Source organism: Equus asinus, chromosome 7, assembly GCF_041296235.1.
Source record: "Equus asinus isolate D_3611 breed Donkey chromosome 7, EquAss-T2T_v2, whole genome shotgun sequence".
Lineage (NCBI taxonomy): Eukaryota > Metazoa > Chordata > Mammalia > Perissodactyla > Equidae > Equus > Equus asinus.
Window position 1 is genome coordinate 27,003,430 of NC_091796.1, and position 22,492 is coordinate 27,025,921.

General features: G+C 49.3%; 1 protein-coding gene across 8 annotated transcripts in view; it reads left to right on the forward strand.

The window, feature by feature from the left end:
* The first annotated feature begins 325 nt into the window (after positions 1 to 325).
* The window catches only part of ZBTB7C (zinc finger and BTB domain containing 7C), a 353,239-nt gene continuing 331,072 nt past the window's right edge, over positions 326 to 22,492 (forward strand). For 4 of the 8 annotated variants that reach the window (XM_044774692.2, XM_070513095.1, XM_044774689.2 and 1 more), the window contains exon 1: positions 328 to 4,961. The gene's annotated coding sequence lies outside the window, so the exon portion shown is untranslated. Of the gene's footprint in view, positions 4,962 to 11,919; positions 12,181 to 22,492 lie in introns of all 8 variants that reach the window. The other 4 variants (XM_070513093.1, XM_070513091.1, XM_070513094.1 and 1 more) reach the window with 2 other exon arrangements.

The following is a 22,492-nucleotide window of genomic DNA, read 5'->3' on the forward strand; positions in this document are numbered from 1 at the left end:
TTGCATTTCCCTGATGATTAGTGATGATGAGCATCTTTTCATGTGTCTATTGGCCATCCATATATCTTCTTTGGAGAAATGTCTGTTTATGTCCCCTGCCCATTTTTTGATCGGGTTGTTTGATTTTTTGTTGTTGATATTTTTCATTTTTGCCATTAGCGAGACAATTGGTAAAATCTAAATATGGTTTACATTAGATAAGAGTATTGATGGCAATTTCCTGATTTTGACTATTACATAAGAGAATGTCCTTGTTGTTAGAAAACACTTACTGAAGAATTTGTTGGTAAAGGAGCATCATATCTTCAAATGGTTTCGGAAAAAGTAATATGTGTATATAGAGAGACGGCAGGATAAAGCCAACGTGGGAAATGTTTGCAGTTGGGGAATCAGGGGGAAGGTATATGGAAATTCTCTGCACTGTCTTTGTAATTTTTCTGAAAATCTGAAATTATTTCAAAATAAAGAGAGAGAGAGGGAAACCAGCTAAATTTAAAGGACAGAGTCAAATGCCACCTTTTTTGGGAAGTTTCTCTCAACTAGGATTGCACCTTGCCCAACCTGTCACCTGGTAACGTAGACTGCTGTTTCTTGAAATTCCCTTCAGTCTTGATTTCCTCAAAGCTTCTTCTCTCTTTCTCCTCTAGAGGCAGCACTATAGGACGGGAGGCTGATGAATTCCGGAACTCACAAACCTGGGTCCCAATGCTGCCTCTGCCACTTCCCGGCTGTGGGAACTTGGTCATCACCGCCACTATTGCTGTCAGATTTCTCATCTATAAAATGGTCATAACGAAATATGTCGTACAACTGTCATGAGGAGCATATAACAATGCATGCCGTGAGTTCTGATTCTACAAGGAGCTCTGTCAACGTTAATTCCCTTCCTTCCCCTTCTCTTGAATCAGCCTCTCTCCACTTTTGAGACATAGGTAAATCTTTGAACCCAATTCTCTGATAATTTCTGTAAACTTTATTCCAATAACTAATATTTACAATTTACAATGTGCTCTACAGTCCTGGACACACAGTAGCCCCTTAACGAACGTTGTTCCTGGTGCAACACGAGGCACACCTTTTCTCATCTGGTCGTTCCAGCATCCTTATGGAGCAGAAAAGGTACCATTATTGTCCCCTTTTTTCAGATTTTTAAACGGAGGCAGTGAGAAGATGAATGACAAACTTTTCCAGGTTACGTGGCTAGTAAGGAGGAGAGTCTGGTAGGAGCCAGTAAATTCTGTTATTTATGGCAAAGTTTACAGTTGCACTTACATTCAAACAAGTAAATTGCAAATGAGCCTTACAAAGTTCACTGGATCTTCGTCCTTATGTGTTACCATGTAAGCATTCGATCATCCTAAATTGATTTTTCATTCATTCTGTTTATCAGCCTTTTAATAAGCCCCTATTAGGTACAGAGTGTGTGTTAGGCACTGAGGATACCAAGATGGGTAAGGAGCTCAAGCCTTGTGGGAAAAAAAAGACAACCCAATAAAAATTGTAAAGGCAGTGTAATAGCTGCTTTCTTTAAAAATAGCCTATAATGCCACTAATGCAGACCATTCTCGTCCTGGTTGCTCTTAAATCTATAAAAGTTTTGCCTGGCTGAATAATATTCCATGTATATACACACCACATTTTCTTTATCCATTCATCCATTGTGGGACACTTAGGTTGTTTCCATATCTTGGCTATTGTAAATAATGCTGCAATGAACACGGGGTTGCATATATCTTTTCAAGTTAGTGTACATATTCCATATATACAATGGAATATTATTCAGTCATAAAAAGGAATGAAATCTTGCCATTTGTGACAACATAGATGGACCTTGAGGGCATTATGTTAAGTGAAATAAGTCAGACAGAGAAAGACAAATAAAATATGATCTCACTCATATGCGGAATCTAAAAAAACACACATACAAAAAACCACAAATAAACCAAAAACAAGTTTACAGATACAGAGAAGAGATTGGTGGTGGCCAGAGGTAGCCAGAGGTGGGCAAAATGGGTAAAGGGAGTCAAAAGATACAAACTTCCAGTTATAAATAAATAAGTCCCGGGGAGGTAATGTACACCATGGTGACTATGGTTAATAATACTGTATTGCATATTTGAAAGTTGCTAAGAAAGTAGATCTTAAAAGTTCTCATCATAAGAAAAAAAATTTTGTAACTATGTATGGTGATGACGTTAACTAGACTTATTGTGATGATCATTTTGCAATACATATAAATATCAAATCATTATGTTGTACACCTGAAACTAATATAATGTTGTATGTCAATTATTTCTCAATTAAAAAAACGTTTTGCCTGTGGTGACAATGTTCTCACTGTGGCTCACGGTCGGGAACATGTAACATCTGCTCTGAGCCAACTGTACCCAGAGAAGGGAGGAGAGCCTTTGCGACTTAGAGGCATTTCTAATTTAGTTCCCACATCTCTCTTTTCTCAGACAAAACACCCTTTCTATGGCCGTAGCTACCCTGTCTCCCGGAATTGCATTCCTGTCATCCACAGGTGTTTTGCCGTTCCAGGGCTTGGCTTTTCCAGGTACTCCCTAAATGCACCTCATGCTTCCAGCTTAGAAGCCTGACCTTATCAGCTGGGTCAGCAGTACTCCAAATTGCTGAAGACCCTTTAATGAAAGGAAGCGAGACAGACAACTCAATTTAGCAGGGAGACAGACAACCTAATTTGGGAGGGCAGTGGCTCTCAGCGTACTTAGAGCAGGGACATTATTTTGTCACTGGAAGCTCTAGCAACTTGGAAGCCTCACATCCTGAATCTGAAAATTTCTTCGTTTCCAGGACAGACTTCCCTAGACTTCTATGAGGCTTTGAACAGTTTGGATAAGGTGATTGTTCAAACTGTCGAGTGAATGACATTTACTTACTAGGAAAAGCCAGGCCTCTGGCAAATGAAACACGATGTAAACAACCCGATTGTTCCAGATCCCCCTTTCACGTTTGTGCCTAGCTTTCCGCTGTCACGTCCTATTCCAGAGGGTTTTCCCTTGTTTTCACTACTCCCAACATGGTTTCTTGCAATGCGTCTGTATTACACGAATGAATGAAAGAAAAGCAAAAAATCCCAATGAGCAACACGGGGAAGAAGGGCCAAGCAAAAGGTGTCCACAATGTTATTTTTGCGAATCCTGTAAAGGACGTCATCGAGTATCTCCAACATTAAAAGACACTACCCAGACAGCAGCAGCCCCGCAGCCCCTTCAGTAGACGTTGGCCAGCCCGCTTACGAATCCCAGGAGGGAGGGATTCGCTTTCTCGCCTATCCTGAGCGCCGCGCGACTCAGGTAAGCGCAGCCCCTGGAGGAGTTTGAGGACCGCAAACTTTCCCGCGTCTGAGGGAGGAGTCCGGAGAGGACCTGCTTACGTCGGCGGGTACAGTCGCAGATGCCGCTCCGCGGCGAGCAAGCGTTCCTATGGCTGCCGGGAGCGCGGAGGAGTGGGTTGCAAAAAGGTAGAGGAAAAAGCCAGCTCCTGTGCGCCCTGGCCTGCCGGTGGCCAGAACGCCTGCCCGAGAGCGGCCTCGCCCGCGACCGTTCACGCCGTCCCTCCGGGCCTGGGACCACTCGCTCCCCCGCTCCCCGCCTCCTCATCCCGCGGATGGGCCCTTTGCGCTGTCCGTCACCGCTTTGCGCTGCGCGTCCCACGGAGACTCTGGAGCGGGTAGGTACCGTATCCGCGGGGGCGGGCCTTGGCGGGACGGGGCGGAGCCAAGCCGCCCCGAGGCCCGCCCCTTGGCTGTGTAGTTCGGTGATTGGATGCTTCCGAAGGCCGCCTTCTAGGCCGTCCAGGGGAGTGACCGGTGGCCCGAGGCCGGTCCCTGGCGCGCGGGGTGCGGGGTGCGGGGATCCTGGCCGGCGGGGTGGGGAGCGGAGGGGGGGACCCTGTGCCGAGAGGCCTCTAGGGCGGGATTGCCCGCCGGGATTCGGGCACCCTGGAGCGCTGCAAGCCTGTGGTCTCTCGTGTTGGAGAGGTGTCTTTCTGAGCTCTCTGGAATTCCGAGAGCATTTGGGAAACTTCTCGCGCCCACTTCTTGCTCCCTGCTTTCGGCTGGGGAAGCACTTGCTGAGTTGTTTTATTTCCTCCCCCAATCGGACTTTGTAAAAATAGCCGTGCGCCGGGGCAACCGAGCCAAGCTCTGCCGCCCCGCTGCCCCGTGCCGGGTGTGGACCTAAAAATACCCGGCTGTCGGGAGCCTGTGCTCCGGGTGCGGGCGGGTCCGGCCGGGCCGCAGAGGGCGTCTGGAGACCGGAGAAACAGCGGCCGCCTGGCCCTTCGCCTCAGCCGGGGCTGTCCCTTTAAATCCTGGAGGAGGCAAAGAGAAAAAAGGAAAGAAAGAAAAAAGATGCGGAGCCCCGAGTGGATGGTGGCTCTGCCCGGCCCCCCACTCCGCCCCCGCGCCGGGTCCTGACTGCCGCCCGCCGCCTCCGCCGGTCCCGGGCGCCCCCTGCAGCGCCGCCCCCCGCCACAGTTACTGTCAGAATAGAAATTAAACGCAGCCGAGGAGGAGGTTGAGACGCAGCAAGTGCATGTGTGGCAGGGCGGGGAGGGGGGCGCCGAGGAGGGGGCGGGCGCGAGGGAGAGGCGACCGCAGACATCCGGGCCCTTTAGCCCAGTGCGCCCCCGGAGCCGGTGGCGCGGGCAGCGCGGGCGCAGGGCGCGGGGCGCGGGGCTGACAGCCGCGGCGCGGGAGGCGGGGCGCGAGGAGGGCGGAGGCGCGGGGAGGGAGGAGCTGCCCGCCCGCCCGCCGCCGCCGCCGCTCGGCTCCACACCCGCCGGCGCAGCCCCGCCACGAGACTCTGACAGCGCGCGGCCCGCGCTGCTCGGGCGCACAGGGACGGACGGACCGCGGCGGCGGCGGCGAGGGAGGACGCGAGGACCACGGCCCGGCGCCAAGTGCGGGAGGCGCGCGGGTCCGGCGGCGCGCAGAGGTGAGTGGCTTCGCGCCCCGGTCTGGGGCACCGGCTGTGAGGGTCGCGGTCTCCCCCGCACCTCGGCTGCCGAGGCGGGTCTGGGGGTCGCGGGGCTCCCGGAGGGCGGCTCTGCATCGCCAACGCCGAAGGCTGTCTCGGGGGCTGTTGCTAGGAGGCCGGCAGTCCGCGCGCCCTGGGGCGCCGGCGGGGACAGGGGCGCCCCCAGCGCGGTGGGCAGGAGGCGGGGGGCTGCGGTGGCTATTCAGGGGCTCCGTGCGGCAGCCATGCAACGGGAGGAGGCGGGAGGAGGGAGGGAAGGAGGAGGGGAGAGCCAGAGGAGAGCGAGCCAGCGAGCGGGCGCCGCGCCTCCTGGCTGGCACCGCGGCCCGGAGCGAAGTGGCGCGCGGGGCTGGAAGGGAACTTCTGCGGGCGCGTGCGGCCCCGGGCTCGGCGGCGCCTCCCGACCGGGGCAGGGCGGGCCTGTCGGCAGCCACAGGTGGTTTCTGCCAAAAGTTTTACCGCACTTCTGCCAGGAAGGCGCTGGAGCATTTTGGAGAGTGACAGTTTCCTGAGACTTTGGCACCCGCACCTCACGCTGTCTTATCTTGAAGATTAGAAAAGGGGCTGGAAAGTCTGGGATTCCGCACCTCGCGACGCGGCTCATGGGCTTCGTGGCGGTCCCTGCCGGAGGTGGCACCTTTGCGGGACCCTAAGACCCATTCTGCTGTCCGCTTGGGAAGTTGCGGGAAATGGGCGCGCGCGCACGGTTCCTCCGTGCCTAGGGGAAGTTAAGCCGACGTCAGCCCGGTACCTGTCACCCGCACGGAGCAGCGCAGGATCTCTTCCTAGGAACTGCGCGCATCTTCGCTCGTGGTGCGCGCATCTCTAGCTCCTTTGAAAGCAAATTGTCTCGGGCCGCTGTGCTGCTTTGTTTTTCGGGCTGGTTGTCTGTTTTCATTAGAAGGAGGGCCAGGAGGAGCCAAAGAAAAGCGAAGCGGCAACAACTCTCGTTTCCTCTGAAACCAGCCGTGGAGGCTGGTACCCAAGCCTAGGCGGCGAGGGTCCAGGACCGAGGGGAGCCAGGAATCGGTGGCGTGTGCCGCCTGCCCGGGGAGCTTCGCCGGACCTTTCGCAAGGCTAGGGCTGGGGTTTCCGGAGCCTCTGGGACATGGAGAGGCATGAGGATGGGAAGGGAAGAGTCCTCAGAAGAGGAAGATGTGCTGTGGTCAGCTCTGGGAAAGAGGCTCCAAGAAGTCCGGTGGTTTGGCCCCGTTCCTCATTGGCCGTGTTGACGAATCCAGGGCAGTGAGGTTAGAACCACCCCGGTAGGTCCCTCCTGGGCTGAAAGAAGTCATTATCCCCGGAGTGGGTCTGATACCCGACTGTTGCAAGTTTGTGCAGAGCTGCATGCGAGTTGGAGGCACTCAGTCCTTCATTCTCCTTGGTCCTGCTCCGGCTCCCTCTTCTCCCAACCCCAGCAAGCACCTGAGCAGAAAGCTGCTTTAAGGGGTCACAGAATTTTGGAGCTGAAAGACATCCTAGGGGTATCGGGAGCCCTCATTTTACAGATGAGGAGACTCAGGCCCCAGGAAGGAAAATGACCCATCACAATGGTTAGAGGCCTAGGGAGACTAGAAATGACATCAGCCTCCCAGGCCAGGGTGGAGAGAGTTCCCTCAGCAAGGCCTTGTAGGGCCTGAGATCAGAAATACCACCCCCACACCCAAGCCCATCACAGGCTCATTATCTGGTAGTTTCTAGGTCTATGCTTGCCAGCTAATGTGGTGTATTTCCTGTCCTCTGCCTTTGCCTTAAAAAAATCAAGACTGTCACTGCAGATTCCAGTCTGACACTGTCCCAACTTTTCATGCTCCCTCCTCACCCCAGATTCCTCAGAATCCTTTTGTAACATAATGTGGCTTGATTAGCCAAGATGAGTTTGCAGCTTGTCTCATAGTGAAGCACCCACTTTCTGTAGAATGCCAGAACTCTGTTTTCCTGGTAATTAGGTTTTACAGATATTTTTGAAAGGGAGCCCAATTCTGGATCAATTACACTTGGACACAAATGCTGTGCTGTTGTGGATACCAAATGAGAGAGATGAGCAATTATCTGGGGGTGTTGGAATAAATGTTGTTATGAGTATTTGACACAGCTATTAGACATCAATGAGTGGGTTTTCAGTAAACGTTTTTTGTGTTGTATTTTATTGAGCAAACAAAGTGTCTTAATTAAAAAGAACTGCAAGTTGGCCACTTAGATTTTAGCCACTTGTTTCTTACCAGTGTGTCTGGGTGGGAGGGATTTGAATAATAAACAGAATGATTGTTGGGAGAACTCCCCCCTCTCCAAACCAGAATATTCTAGGAAATGCTTATCCTTCAGTCTGTAATGTCATGTACAGTCCAGCGGACCCATATTAACTCAGAATAGCTCTGGGTGCGGTGTGTGTTAATCTGTATTAGTCAGAAATGACTTGTAAGAGGATATTTTGTAAGTTTTACTGTTTTCAAAGGCATGCAGTATCAAGAATTCAAGGCTGATGCAATGTCACCGAGTATAATTCTTCTGCTTTCATGGACAGATAAGAATCAATGTCCTCATAGCTGTGCTTGGGGCTCCTGTAGAAGAAACCAAGATCTGGTGTCTTAATAATAATACAATGTTTGGACAGTGCCTTTTCACTTTCATTGCATGCTAGTCTCATCGGCATCCCCGAGTGGTACATAGTTCAGCTCTTTGTCCATCTTACAGATGGGAAAACTGAGGCAGAGAGAGGAAAGTGTGATTTCTGTAACTTCATTTGCTGCATTAACATACTCTGAGCATGTGCCTGGGGTTTCTGGGCTGACCAGAGTATAAGGGGCCCCCTAATAATATTGCCCCTCACCCCTCTCCAGTCCTACAATTACAAAGGGGTGTAGAGGTGTGCTTGGGTTACAGTGCAATTCATGGGAGGCCCCTCACTCCAGTGGGGGCCTGAAGGACTTTTTTCCCCACCCCCGTGTGGGTGAGCGGTTTCCCTCCCTCTTATAGCTGCCTGTGGGAACTTGGGCGAGGAGGGACCAGCTGGCTGAGGCTGGGGCGGGGGTGTGGGATCTGTGCCTGTGTTGGGCTGAAGGAGTCCAGTCTATTTATAACCCCTCCTCCCCTTCTGGCAAGAAGAGACTCAAGGGTCTGGAACCATCCTCGGTGCTGACTTCTCCCTAGGATGGCTGTGCCCCTCTGGAAGAAAACCTGCCATCCAGCCTCATGGCAGGTCTTGGAGCGAACCCTGGCCAGCGGGGGTGGGGGAGGGGGCGTTGGCGGGGAGGAGGGCCCTGCAGGGCTTCTTGGAACTTCAGCTGCTCCGGGGACTTCGGATATAAGGATTTCCTAGAGTCAGTGCGTGTACCTTTTCTCAGGTGCTGACCACCGTCCCCTCCCTTGCACAGAATGAGGCACACCCCATAAGTCTCACAGGGCAGAACTTAAGACTCTGCTCAAGTAGGGGAAATTGGCTTTTCTGAATAACGACAACAATGATTTTTATGCAAGAGGAGATTCTGAAAGTGGCAGATTAGATGTGGTTCCCTCTGTGCGCTGCGGCATTTCTCTGTGGTGCTGGTTGAGGAGGTTTGAGGCTGTTCCCTCCTTCCCCGCTCCTACCCCAGACCAGTCCCCAGTGGTCCCCCTCGCCCTGCCACTCTTCATACCAGCACCAAAGTCCTCCTTTGTCTTCAAATAAGCAGTACCTGCCATCCCACCGGTTACAGCTTCCTTCCTGAGACCAGCTGTGTTTTCTCCCTGGGTTGATGGAGGAATGAGGATGGTGGTGGAGGAAGCAGGCAGGGCACTGAGCTGGTCTCTCTGTTTAACGCATTGGAGTGATTTAATCCACCCATGGGAACCATCTCTGGGGCTCACAGCAGGTTTTACCGGGGAGAGAAGACTTAAGTGGAAGGCCCTCCTTGGAGAGATGGGCGCTGGGCAGCTCCTGGCTGAGGGTGGTGCCTGGTGAGCCTGGCGTAGGCTCCTCAGGCTGCGGCTTTTGAGGGCAGGGCTGTATGTTGCTCATCTGCACATCCTCAGCGCTCAGCACATGGTCTGGGCATGAAAAATGTTTGCTGAGCCAATGCTGAGGGCTGGACACAGGTGGATGGGTAGACGAGTTTGCTTCCTCATTGCCATCAGCTGTGCTCCTTGGCACTGAGAAGGGAGTTGTGTCGGGAGGGCAAGGACGTAGCCGCAGAGTGTGGATGAGATGAGTTGGGGTTCCACAGGCATTGTGAGAGCCCTGGACCAAGCTGATTGGCTCCTCCATTTCACTAGAAATGCTGGGGGCACCCAGTTGCTGACTCAGTGGACAACGATGAAGTCCTCTCTGGGCTGTCATGGCACAATCCAGCCTCACAGAGCAGGCAGAGTGAGCTTTCTTCCTAAGGCAGATGGGCCACTCCTTTGCCTACCCTCCTGTGGGCATGCCTGGGGCTGGCCCCTGCCTGCCTCTCTGACCCCACTCCAGTCCCCTATATTCCACCCTCCCAGATCTTTTTTATTCCTTGAACACACCAAGCCCGTGTGTTTCTCCTTGGCTGTTCTCCTTGTCTGGAATACCCTTCCCTCAGATCTTCCCCTCGTTGGCTTCTCCTTGTCATTTAGATCTCAACTGAAACAGCTCCCTGTGTTGTATTCTTCACTGCACCCAACTCCATCTGAGATGTAGTCTTGTTCATTACTCCTCTCTCCCACTAGAATGTAAGCTCCCTGAGGGCAGGGACCTTGTCTGTTTTGCTCCCCTTGTATCCTCAACACCAGAACAGTGCCTGGCACATAGCAGTGCCCGAGGAAATAGTTGGAGAGTGGACATGCCACTGAGTGCCGGGGGGTGTATGAAGATCGGTCAGCCAGGGGCTCTGCCCTCCGGATCTCTTCAGCCTAGAGGCAGAAATAAAGCTTGTTCATACAAACGGTGATGTGTGGCAGGAAGGGAATGTGGCATTCAAGAGGAATGGCCCAGGAGGGCCATGGTCAAGTGGTGTTAGTGCTGATTTGACAAGGCTGGTTGGCTCAGGTGAAGGGGGTCTTCGTTCAGATGTTATGTTAGGAATTGGGGAGCTCTGGAAGCTGACCCCCGTCCAGGACTGAAGTTCCTCCAGCTCACTTGGCTGCCATTTCTCTCTCTCCCTCTCTGTTTATTTACTTCTCTGGTGAGCAAGAGTTCCAAGCATAATGCCATCCTTGGAGAGTCAGGAATGTTGTGTTTTTCCACCCACTCCATTCATTCGCAGCCTCCTCAGAACAGCTGTGGACAGCTGGCAGCCAGCATGGGTACAGGGAGGGGTTCTCTTCGGGGCTGAGGGGTACACTGGGCCCTGCAGGAATGGGGAATTTCATTTGTGTTTCACACCCCGCTGGTTTCCAAACCCCACTGAAACGGTGCCCGTAAAAACAGATTCATGAGGAAATTAAAAAACTATTAGTGTTCAGTTTACTGCTTATTTTCTGATTATAAAAGCAATAAGAGTCGTGATAGAAAATCTGGAAAATATGAAAAGGTGTAAAATTAGAAGAAAAAACTGCTACAACACCCTAATTTTGGTGTATTTCCTTCCAGTCTTTTTTCTGTACCCGCCATCTCTCTCTCTCCCTCCCCCCAACTTGTGCACGCACACATGCGCACACACACACACACACGTAAGTATAATTAGGATTAAACATGGTTCCCTAAAACTTTTTAAACCCATGCCATCTTTTAATAAACAGGAAGGTTTCTTTCTCTTGGGAGTCTGAGACATTCCTACTGTAAATCTCTGATATTTAGAAGAAAATGTATTTTTCAAGTCTCCTCACGGGCTGAGATCTCAGCAAGCTTTACCTTCTGTAGTTTAGAATTAGGAAAATAGTCTCCCACCTTGTCCCTCTCCACCCCCAACACATCGAGCTCGGAAATACTTTTCACTCCTCATCTCTCTCCATCTCCGGGTTAGGAGCTACTGGTATATGGTGTTGCAAGCTGTCTGCTTACTGAGCATTCTCCTGCGTTTACCAATGCCATGATGTTCTTTAGAAACATGTTTTAATGGATTTGTAGCGTTCCTTCAAGTAATGTATCAAGGCTTATTTAACCATTACCAAATAACGCCCAGTGCCCATTCACTAATCGTTCCTTGACCTAAAAATAAGAAGAGCAGGAGAATCTCGGGAAATTTGAACTCCTATCATTGGATTAGTGTTTAGGGCATCGCTGTTTGGGGATGACCTTGGCTCCTTCAGGACGGCCTTGTCGCCATCACTGCCGTGTGCCCAGGGCCTAGAAGAACAGCCGGCGCACAGTAGGTACTCAGAAAGTATTTTGCTGAATGAATGGAATACCGAATCCTTCCTGTGGGAGGTGACCCTGATTAAGCCGGCAGATGTGAAGGCCTCCGTTGGGAGTGCGTTTGGCTGGTGGCGGAGCACAGGCTCTGGGGGTGAAGGGTGGGGAAGAGCATCACTTCCTGGGAAGGAGAGTAGGAGAGAGGCAGCATGGGAAGCGGCTCTCTGACTCAGTTGATGGGTTTTCAGATGACGTGAAGTTAAGTTTGATATGAATCTTGATATAGGGGCTAGAGGCACTCACCTCCTTGAGACAGGAACTGGGGGGCACCCAGGCAGGAGGAGTGGGGTGTGTGGAGAGAGTGAGAACAGTTTTGCCAGCAGGGATGAAGGGGTGCAGCCCATCCAGGGAATGGCAAGAGATGGAAACCCTTCAAACTGGTAGCTCCTCAGGAGCCCAGAACCTAGTCCCAGGAGAGGATGGTTCTCAGGGATCATGGGAGCCCTCCCTGCCTCAGGCAGGTATCATCCCCATACTGCGGATGAAGAAACTGAGGCCTCGAGACATTAAGGCATGGTGAGGAGCATGGGTTTGGGAGCTGAGCAGCCCTGAATCCTGTGGCTTGGCCACTTTCCTGAGGTTGCCTCGGGCACATTACTTGACCTCTCTATGCTTTAGTTTCTCATCAGGTAAATGGTGATAACCAACCTCACAGATGGTTGGGAAAATGAGATGAGATAATACACAGGAAGTGCAGCTCCTGACGAAGAATGAGGAGTCCATCCATGGAAGCCACCATCATTCGTGTGTCGTGTGAATTTCTGGTCCTAACCTGAAGGGAGAGGAGAGAGAAGACTGAGGATTGGTGCTGAAAGACATCCAAGACCTTGTTTTCTTCCTCCTCCTTCTCCCGAGAGAACCCTGGACTTACTTCAGGGGGTGAGTTCCGGGAAAGGTGACTGTTGGAAGCCGCTGCTCACTCGTAGAGAGGGTTAACATTTCACTGGCACCAGAATCCTCCCCTCCTTCCCTGCCTCCCGCAGAAGGGAAGACCTACTTCTGAAACCATCCTGAGGTTTCAGAGGCACAATCTGGATGTCCCTGGCAGGGGCACACTGTTTACTCCTTATGCCTGGGCAAGAGTTGGTCTTTCGAGTAGAGGATGTCTGGCCACACAGAGCATGGGATGTGGGACAGGTCATCTCTGCTGATTGGGAGCTCAGTGGGAAAGCAGCATTAGGACCTGGAACAGCGCAGCCTAGGGAACGTACAATGTAAGCCATCCGTGTCAATTTAAATTTTCTAGTAGCCACATTTTAAAAAAGTAAAAAGAAATGGGTAAAATGAATTTTAGTAAGGTATCTTACTTAACCCAATATATCCAAAATATTATTATTTCAACATGTGACGTTAGTCACATGTCAAGTGCTCAGTAGCCCCCTGGGGACAGGGCAGTGAGCTTGGGGCACAGGTCGGGGGGGCCAGTCTCGGGGAGGCTGGAGCTTCTGGGTGTGCTCTTCAAGGGAAGGCAGCTGGGCCTCTGGCAGGGAGTGTTTCAAAAGCAAGCAAATGAGGGAAGCAGCAAAGGGTTGTGAGACCTGACTTGTGCCTTGGCCCAGTGATGGACATATTGTGTGTTCCACTTTTGTGGGCCTCAGTTTCCCCATCTGCAAAATGGGGTCACATTATCTCTAAGAACCATTTCAGCTCTGGTGTGCTCTAATTCCTGAGAGACAGACATGGAAAGCAAATTTAGCCATTTCCTAATTTGGAAGAGGGTGGAGGTGGGGCCGGAGAGAAAGTCTGGGCAACAGAGAGGACTGCTGGGCCCTGTGTTGGAAAGCATCTCCTCAGAAAGTTCTGTCTGGACAACTTAGACGTGTGAGCCTCTCTGAGCATGGACAATATCCAGTCACCACCACTGAGATGCCTTTTATCAAGAGTGTGTTTTAGGGATGGAGGGGGTGGAAGTTAACGATTATTTTTAAAAAGTGACATGTTTTCATTGTCTTTACATCCTAAAGCTTCCTCTTGTTGCTGGGTCATCCCAGATGGCAGTCATAAAAGAGGGGAGGGGCCCCACAGGAAATATTAGAACAAAAAAGGAAATATTTCAGCGCTGTCATAAATGGGCACTTGGCCTGTCTGGAGAGGATGTGGGGAGAGGGAGGAAGAAAGCAGCAGGTGTGTCTGGAGGGACGGGTGTGTCCGCGAAGGTATTTTAAGCTCCTGAAGTCAGAGGCACTGGTTTCATGACACCCGTGAGGAGAGATTTGAGGTTTTTATCTCCCTGCCACATACTTCTGGGGGCAGTGGGGAGAAGGAAACTGTGTCTCCTTTTTAAGGAATGGCTCTTCTTTTTAAATTAGATTCTCACTAAGTAACTAGTTGTGTCTACCAGAGGACCCCCCCCCCCCCACTCCCACACAGGCAAGAATGCTGTATGAGCGGGTCCAACCATTTCCATTCACGAATGAGGAAACCGAGGGTCAGAGAGGCCCCACCACTCCACCCCCCAAGGTCACCAAGAAAGGCAGCAGAGGAGCCGACGCCAGAGCCCACGGCTCCCACGACGTCCTTCGGGCCACACAAGGGTGCCTCCTCGTTTTTTGTCTCCTCTGCAGTTGACAGATGACTCAACAGCTGCCCTGAACCATCTTTAAATGAGGATTTCTCTTTCGTGTTTTCCCAAACTAGATTTTTTATTGCTTTTCCACACATTGTTTGCTCTGAATTTTTAATTTAATTTTTTCGAATAGGTCAATACTTACATGGTTTAACGTTCAAAAGGTACAAAAGGGTGTTCTAAGCGAAACGTCTTCTCTCACCCCATTCTTAGTTCCCTCACCCTGAGCAACCACTGTTGCGGTTTCTTCAATTTAAAGATATTTTGTGCATATCCAGGACAACGTGGATGTGTGTGCACTTACATGAGCATGTGTAGTCTCAATTTTTTTTACCCAAATGGAAGCATGTCATATACATTATATTTCACTTTACATTTTCCACTCAACATGATGGGGCTATCTGACTGTAAAGAATTTCATTCCTTTTTGTTTGTTCGTTTGGGCTACATGGATTCCATTGTGTGGCTATACTGTGCCTTGACTTATTTAACCGGTCCCTTACCGATGGATGTTTTGGTTGTTTCCAGTCTTGGTTTTTACCCAGTGATTTTTTAATGAAAGCAATCCTTGAGTTTTCTGAATACAGACAAATTGATAGCGTTCTAAGCTTGCTGACTTATTGTTCACAAGATGCTTCAAAGAACAAAATTGCTTCATTGTTTAAGGATTAAGAGTGGAACAGGGGGCCAGCCCCATGGCCTAGTGGTTAAGTTCGTGCACTCTGCTTTGGCGGCCCAGGGTTTGTTGGTTCAGATCCTGAGTGTGGACATGGCACCACTCCTCAGGCCATGCTGTGGCGGTGTCCCACATAGAAGAACTAGAATGACCTACAACTAGGGTATACAACTATGTACTGGGGCTTTGGGGAGAAAAAAGAGAAACAAAAAAAAAAAAGAGGAAGATTGGCAACAGGTGTTAGCTCAGGGCCAATCTTCCTCACCGCCCCCCCCTCAAAAAAAAAGCATACTTAAAAGAAAAAAAAAAAGAAAAAGAGTAGAATAAACAATTTTTGCATTGAGCTCCCTGGAAAATGAATCACACATGTGACATTCATTTGTTAAACCATTGTTTCTTGAGTTCCTACTATGTGCTGGGCACTGGGTGCTGGGCCAGGTGAGGGGTGGGCTGGGAGGAGCAGAGAAGAAGGGGCTTGCAGGATAGCACTCACGTTCTGGGCATGGAGTCAGGGATGGGTGGGGGTGACTTTGATAGGAGATGAGAACAGTTAAAGCGGTATGGGGGCAGCCTTGAAGAAGGGAAATCGAGGCCGCAGGGGGAGTGTTGGGCCCTTTGACTTGGGGATGGGGTGCAGGGTGTCAGGGAGAGGGCTCTGGGCTGCCTGGCTCTGCGTGAGCAGCAGGGTTTCCTAACCACAGCTCATGGCACCGTGTCCTTGGTCCCTTTCAGCTGCCTCTCTTGGTTACTGTTCATCTGCAGAGTCCTCCAGGGAGCAGGGTCTGGGACCTTGGCTCAGCCAGGCAGACTCTGCGTGTCCTTGGTGTGTTTCTTCTGACCTTGAGGGGCCCTGGAACCCCTCTTTATCCCAGGGAAACAGGGCTGACTTCAGTCTGGAAAGCAAGGCTCTCTCTCAGGCCAATCCCTTCTCAGCAAATGGGCAGTGACAGCAGAGCAGCCCTGTGGACAGAGGGGGCTGTGGTCAGTGGGGAGGAATCAACCCCGCTGTGTTGAAGGGGCGTGCTTGCCCTGCTTGAACTGGAGATTCCAGGTCTGACCCTGTGTGTACTCAGCTCCATGTTCCAATTGAAGGACCTCTGCTTCTCAGGAACACTGGCCCCAGTCCTGGCAGCCTGCCCTCTTGGGGGCTCAGAATGCTTTCTGGAAGCAGCCCAGGGAGTGTGGCCCTTCATCAGTGGTTTGAAGGCAACATACTAAAGTTGCCAAAGAGTTGCAGATTGGCCCTGGGAACTACCTGTCAGGAAGAATCTTTGCTGCTTTTGTGTGTGTGCAAGGAGGGAAGCTGGGATCCCCCAGAGAACACTGGGTGCACTGGAGCCCCCACTGTGTCTGCAGCCCTGGGTGAAGTCCTACAGGGGATCAGAAGCCCAAGACGTGGTCTTGGCCTCAAGGATCTGAAAATCTGGTTGGGAAGATGATGATGTTTATGAGACATATATGAGCCTCATGCCGAAGGGCTAAATGATGTAGTTAGCTTGTGAGGGCTGTGAGGCTTAAAGAAAAGGGAGGTTGGGTGCCTGGAGTTGGCAGGTTGTGAGACTTGAGATGAACTTGAGGAGGATGAGCATTGACATCAGTTTAGCAACTGCTACATGGCAGGCGCTGCTGCATGTGATACACCCATTAATTCTCACAGTAACTTCCAATTAGATGTTACTGTTCCCATTTAACAGGTGAAGTACTGAGGCTTAGGATGTTTAGGTTAACTTGCTTAAGGTGACATGGCTGCCAGGAAATGTCAGAGTTCGGACTCTGGAGCCCGTGTTCTCTCCCCTGCACCTAAATTGACACTGAGATTCCTAGAGATTGTTCAGGGACGAAGGAACAGCCTGTGCAAAGGCAGGGTGTGGGGGCGTGGTGGTGGGACCAACGTGACCTGTGTCATGCTCGGAAAGAAGTATTCCCTCAGCAGAAAGGCATGTATAGGAATCATGAGGACATACATTTGGTTAACGGGGTCAGGCTTGGAGAATTCATTGCAGCAAATCTTAACTCCTGGGCTATTTATCTTCTCTGTCCAGTTCACTTCTGTTTTTATGCCTGGTTTAGCTCAGTTCTGGTATGCCTCGGGGGATGTCACATGGTCGATTTTAGCATTAAACAATAAGAATTTAGGCAGAGATAATCCACTTGATACCAAGTATTAAAACCGTGTATTTTAGTCCAGAACCAAACCGGGTGATTTTTATTCATTGCCCAATATCTCTTTCCTATGGCATTTTAGGAAATTGCTTTGGGAGCCACTTAAAGCACTGTTGTAAAAATGCAACTACCAGCACAAAGGCATATCAGGACACTAAAAATCAGGTACTAAGGCATCCCAGAGGTGTGCGTGTATCTGTTTTATATCTTTGTAGATGGATGGTTCTGTATTTCAACTTCTATGAGAGCCACATGACTTGCTAACGACCTTGTGTTTCATAGACAAGGATGAGGATGCCTCTTCCTTATTCTCACTCTCTGTGTGATGTGGGCCAGATAATATGTGTTGTTGGGGGTGGCAAACAGACAGGAACAGAAGGAAGGATTTGAGGGGAGTAAATCCTGTGTAATGTGTAGTTTGTGAGATATGCTGCAGAGATTCAAGGACCCCGTTCCAAGGCCCAAGTTGGCATGTACATCCTCCAGTGGATTTATATCCATCTTTGTAATCTCAAGGTTTCTCTATCCTAGTACAAACTTACAAATAAATACAAACTACTTGAACAAAAAAGCCAACCTGTTATTTTTATGACTGTCTATAGCACTTGGGACTCTGTGCCTTCGTGAAGTATTAGAGATCCTAAACTCACCTGATGAGCGTGATGTCCATGTCAGGCTTCTTGCCTTAACTCGTGGAGAGTATAGAAAGCTCCCTGAAGGATGGAAGATGCTTCCTATTTCTGGCTTAGCTCTGATGTTAGATGTGCTTGTGCCCATTTGACAAATCATCTCCTAACTCAGATTTCAGCTGGTTTCCAAGAACTCAGAAATCCTGCTCACACGCTGGGTGGTACAGATGAGAAAGCAGAGGGCAAAATCCTGCTCATGCTCCTTGCCAGCCACTGGAAAATCCATGAATGTGTGCTTGCCTTTGTCTACCTGGAGCCCTGGATGTTTTCCTAAACTGCTTTGGGAGTCAGGTAGGGGTGGAGAGAAGGGTTGTAAAAGTGAATTATTGAGTTAAATAATATTTCTGCTTACATTATAGAAAACTACATCACGCAATGTTCTGTCTCCATTGCTTTGCCAGAAATTCCTCATGACAGATTCTGATGCACCAGATCGAGCCACCTCGCTGAGTGGCACCTATTTGCAGAAGTCATTAAAAGCCATTGTTTAACTAAAGGCTTTTCTTCTTCCTTACAATTTTCAAGACCCTGAATTTGTACAGACCTGACTCAGCAACATTGTATTTTGGGAATTTGCTACCTCTTCTCAGATTCTGGACTGCGGTTCCCTAGTTTGCTGCTCTCGGCTCAGGAATGGCTGTTACCTAGATTTTGGCTCCAGATCGGAAGTACTCTTGCCACAAAAAGACACATCTTTGTACCAGGGCTCTGCCCCACCTGCTGGGTGCCTGGATGACCCGGTTCCCCTTCCCTCTTGCCTCATGGACAAATTAACATTTCCACAATTGTAAATTGTTGCCTTCCTAGGAAAGTAGCCATTTGCCAGAGTGGTAAAGATTTTGAATAGAATACACGCGCACACAGCCCTTTCTCTCTCTCTTTCTCTCTCTCCTTCTCTCCTTAAATGGGATCATGACTGGAAAGCACCCAGCATAGTGGCTGTCACAGAGGCCAGAACTCAATAAATATTATCGACGACTGCTAATGCTATAATCATCATGTTCGAAAGGAAACTATAGCCCTAGTCCCTTTGTGGTCATGCTCGAGAATCAGAAAGCTCTCTTGGCCTAGTGACCCATTCTGGGTTTTTTGTACTCTATCCTTCATACACACACAGCACATTAAGAGTCTGTTCATTCTTGGGATGTGTGCGAAATTCCAATTCCTGTCAGGAGAATTTATGTGTGGTTTTAGAGGGGATAATCGACCAGTTGGTATGTGTGCACTGATTTTATACACATACGCGTCGCCGTTTACAGCACACATTATAACATCTTCAGTCTCTGCCAAGAATGTGTATTTCTTAGCTCCGTGCATTTGCATATTATGGGTTCATAATTTCAAATAGCTGTAAAGATCTCTACAGAAAAATGTAGTCACTGTACTCTGATGTTCTAAATCTCAATGTAGTAGTAGAACCTGGCTAATTTTTGCCCCTGCTGATGTGCTAGCCCTGTAATTTTTACACACACACATGCACTCACACTTCTGACTTTGCCCTACTTCGAAGCAAAGATTTAATAGCTAGGAGCTGAGTTATGCTCCTCAGCCTTCATTACCTTTCCAAAATATATTGTACGCATGGCACAATGTACATCATGTTACAGATGATTAAAATGAAAAGATTTGTCAAAATAAAGAACCTGCTGCTTCTGATCTTTCCCTGGTTTGGGTGCCTCGCTTCCCACCCCTCACCCCTACCTTGCTGCTCAGTCACCTGCCACGCCTCTGGTTTAGCTGTACTCCCTGACAAGGCACAGAGCTTTTCAGAAATTGCTCTTTCAAGCTAATATCACCAGAAAATCCAGCCACCCACACCCCACCCTCTAATCAATCCCTAGAGAACTTGCCATCGGCTGCACTGGATTTGACCAAACAAAATAGAATAGTGGAAAGAAAAGAAAGTTCTTAGACATTTTTAAGTTCTTGCAGGCACAACGCACTTGAATTTGAAAACCAGTCATGTGGTGGTTTTCTTTTTGAAGTTCAGGAAAAAAAGGATGCCAAGTGGAAGTGTATTCTACCCCGTTTCAGGGTAGGGAGAATGCAATGGCTGAACTGTGGAAGCCTTCAAATGTGATGGCTGCAATGGAATGCAACAATCCACCGTCGGGTGGCTGACCTGGGCATCACCCGGTCACCGAACCGGCCAGGCGGGAAGGGGTTCCAGTGGCTTCTTCATTGTTTGAGCTGCTTTGCTCTTTTGATGTGCAGTCAGAAAGTAAATGCTGCGAAGAGCTTCCTGAAGATTGAGAATCTCATGCCTTTTAGGGTATCTGGGAGGGTGCCGACTTCATCAAGGCAAAGGAACATCGTTTTCCAGCTGCTGAAGTGGCAGCATCTGTGACTGAGGTGCCTGAGCTTGCTGACCTCAGGATGCTTGTGTTGCCTTGATGCCGCTCAGCTTCTGCCCTTGTGGCTGATTTTTACTGAGGGGCATTACCTTTAGTCCTTGGTGTGTGTACACTAATGATTGCTTAGAGGGTGTGTGTGTGTGTGTGTGTGAGATCATCTTGAAGGGGTCCTGACCAAAACTTCCTTTAGTTTCGATTCAGAGCTTAATTGCCGAAGAATCAAATGAAATCTTTATATTAAAAAAAATCTTTTAAAAAACATTTTTAAAGCTTTGTTGAGGTATAATTTACATGCCATAGAATTCACTTTGTAGGCTTACAATACATATATATATATATAGTAATAAATATGTATATACACACACAGTCATGCATCACTTAACGATGGGGATACATTCTGAGAGATGTGTCATTAGGTGATTTCATTATTGTGCAAACATCATAGCACGTACTTACACAAACCCAGATGGCGTAGTGTACTGCACACCTAGGCCCCATGGTGCTAATCTTATGGGACCACAGTCGTATACTCCCTCCCTCATTGACTGAAACATCATTATGCAGCACCTGACTGTGTATATATCAGGGAAAAGGGAGAGTGTTAGTGAGGGGGAGACTGTGAGGTGGGGAGGGGAAGGGAAAGGGACCCTTTTAACCCAGGCCCATGCGGGTGCCTTCTCATTTCACCTTCCCTGCAGAAGGAAGCCGTGTGGGCAGGAGTGTGGTGGTCAGAGCAGGCCTGTAGTGTTACTCTGGGCAGGGCCCCTCCTCATCCCACTCAGGTCCCACCCTGCCAGGTGGGAGCTTTTCAGCTCTTGGACAACAGTTCCTCCTCGGTCATTAACAGTTCACAAGTGCCAAGGTATTGTCACATCAGAAGCATAGTCATTAGCACATTTGGCCCAAGCCATTTCCGGTTTGCACTCACGGACTGTGCTGAAGAGGATTTCTGAGATCATCCAGGCCAGTTCCCCTATATACACACAACTGAATATTGTCCCTGGAGCAGAAGGAAGTGGGCCAGGGACACTCACTGGCCAGTGGTAGAGCTGGGACCAGATCCTGGTCTCCTGACTGTCCAGGCCAATAGGGGGCCTTCTCATTGCCCTGCCCTGTCAGAATGGCTTAATGTGGGCATGGGAGGAAGTGGGCAGAAAGGCAATGTGGAGGTCACCAAAGACCCATTTATCTCTTTATAGGTTTTCCGTGTACCAGCTGCAGAGCTGTCTTTTGCTATTTGAAAGCACCCTCAGTGAGGACATTGACTATCCCATCTGACTTTTAAGCAGTTCTCGTCATCTGGCAACCCTGAAAGGAGCAGAGATCAAGGGGAGAGCCCCTAACTTAGACCTTTATTCCAAAAGCAGCAATCCTTTGATTATACCTGACAACTCCAAGCAAGAAATGAGGCCAAACAGAAACACATAGCTTGCTCTTGGACTTCTGTGCAGAAACCACTGTTTTAAATCCTGGTTACATTCTGTTGGTGTGCGTTAAAAGAAAGTTCTGAAAAAACTATATTTTGGGATAAAAAAGAGCATTTCATCTCGAAGAATTCAAAGCTTTTTTTTTTAAAAAAAGTGAAGAAACCAATTGTATGTAGATGCAAGTACTTGTTAGACACCCAATGTGTGGTGCAAAGGGAAGATCTTATGCTTTGAAAGGGGAACAGTCCTTCCCTCTGATTCAAGGGCCCATCACAGGGAACTCACCCTGCTGGGATGCTGACTTAGAAGGCCTTCCCTTTCAGCCTTTGCCAGCTGGTGTGGAGCAGAAAGCCAACTAATAGGGCGGAAAGCCAAGCTCTCCCTTGTGCTGAGGGCCAGAGGGGGAGCAGTAGGTAGAGAGCAGACCCTGAACAGAGGAGCAAAGTTGTGATGGTAAAACGGTGGCAGTTACAGCTGGGACAGATGAATCCTTGAACCTGTAGGAACTAGATGAGCCAAGAGGACAGGAGTCTTTTAAGGGCAGTGATTCTCTAAATGGGGTCCCCGGACCAGCAACATCAGCTTCTCCTGGGAACTTGCAAGAAATGTAAATTATTGGGCCCTGTCCCACCGAGGCAACCTGAATCAGAAACTCTAGGGGGAGTCCAGTGATCTGTCGTTTAATGAGCCTTCCTGGAGATTCTGATGAACTCTCAAGTTTGACAACCACAGCTGTAGAAAGAATGAAGGTTGTGTTAAACCATGATGGATCGATAACAGCTGAGGGTCAGAGGACTGATTCTGTATTGCTTTTGTGAATATGGTACTTCATTAAGTCACGTCCAATCAATTTAATAAAGAGTTTTATTATCCTATAGAATCTATAGTTGACTGAATCACACATCAAAAATCCAATAAATTGGACATTGTGCTTTGCATGACAACACGTGAAGCCAAAAATATTTTCATGCACTTCTAATAAAATTTTATTATAGGTGCTTCAAAAAACAAAAATCCAATGAAATACATTCAGAAAGAGCATAAAAGATCTTGAGAACCAGAGTGACTGGCTTTACCTCCTGGCTCGGCCGCTTAGCAGCCGTGGGAAGTTGAGCATGTTACTTAAGATTTCTGAGCCTCATTTTTCTTGTTGAGTAAGGTGAGGGTAAAAATTACCTACTTTATGGAGTTCTTGAGAGTAAATGAAACCGAGAGACACCATCTAGGCAGAGTCTAGCTCAGGGCCTCTGCCTGGTAGGTCCATACAGAGGACCTCCCTTCCTTGGCTGGCACAGTTCTGAGGGCACTGTCATCAA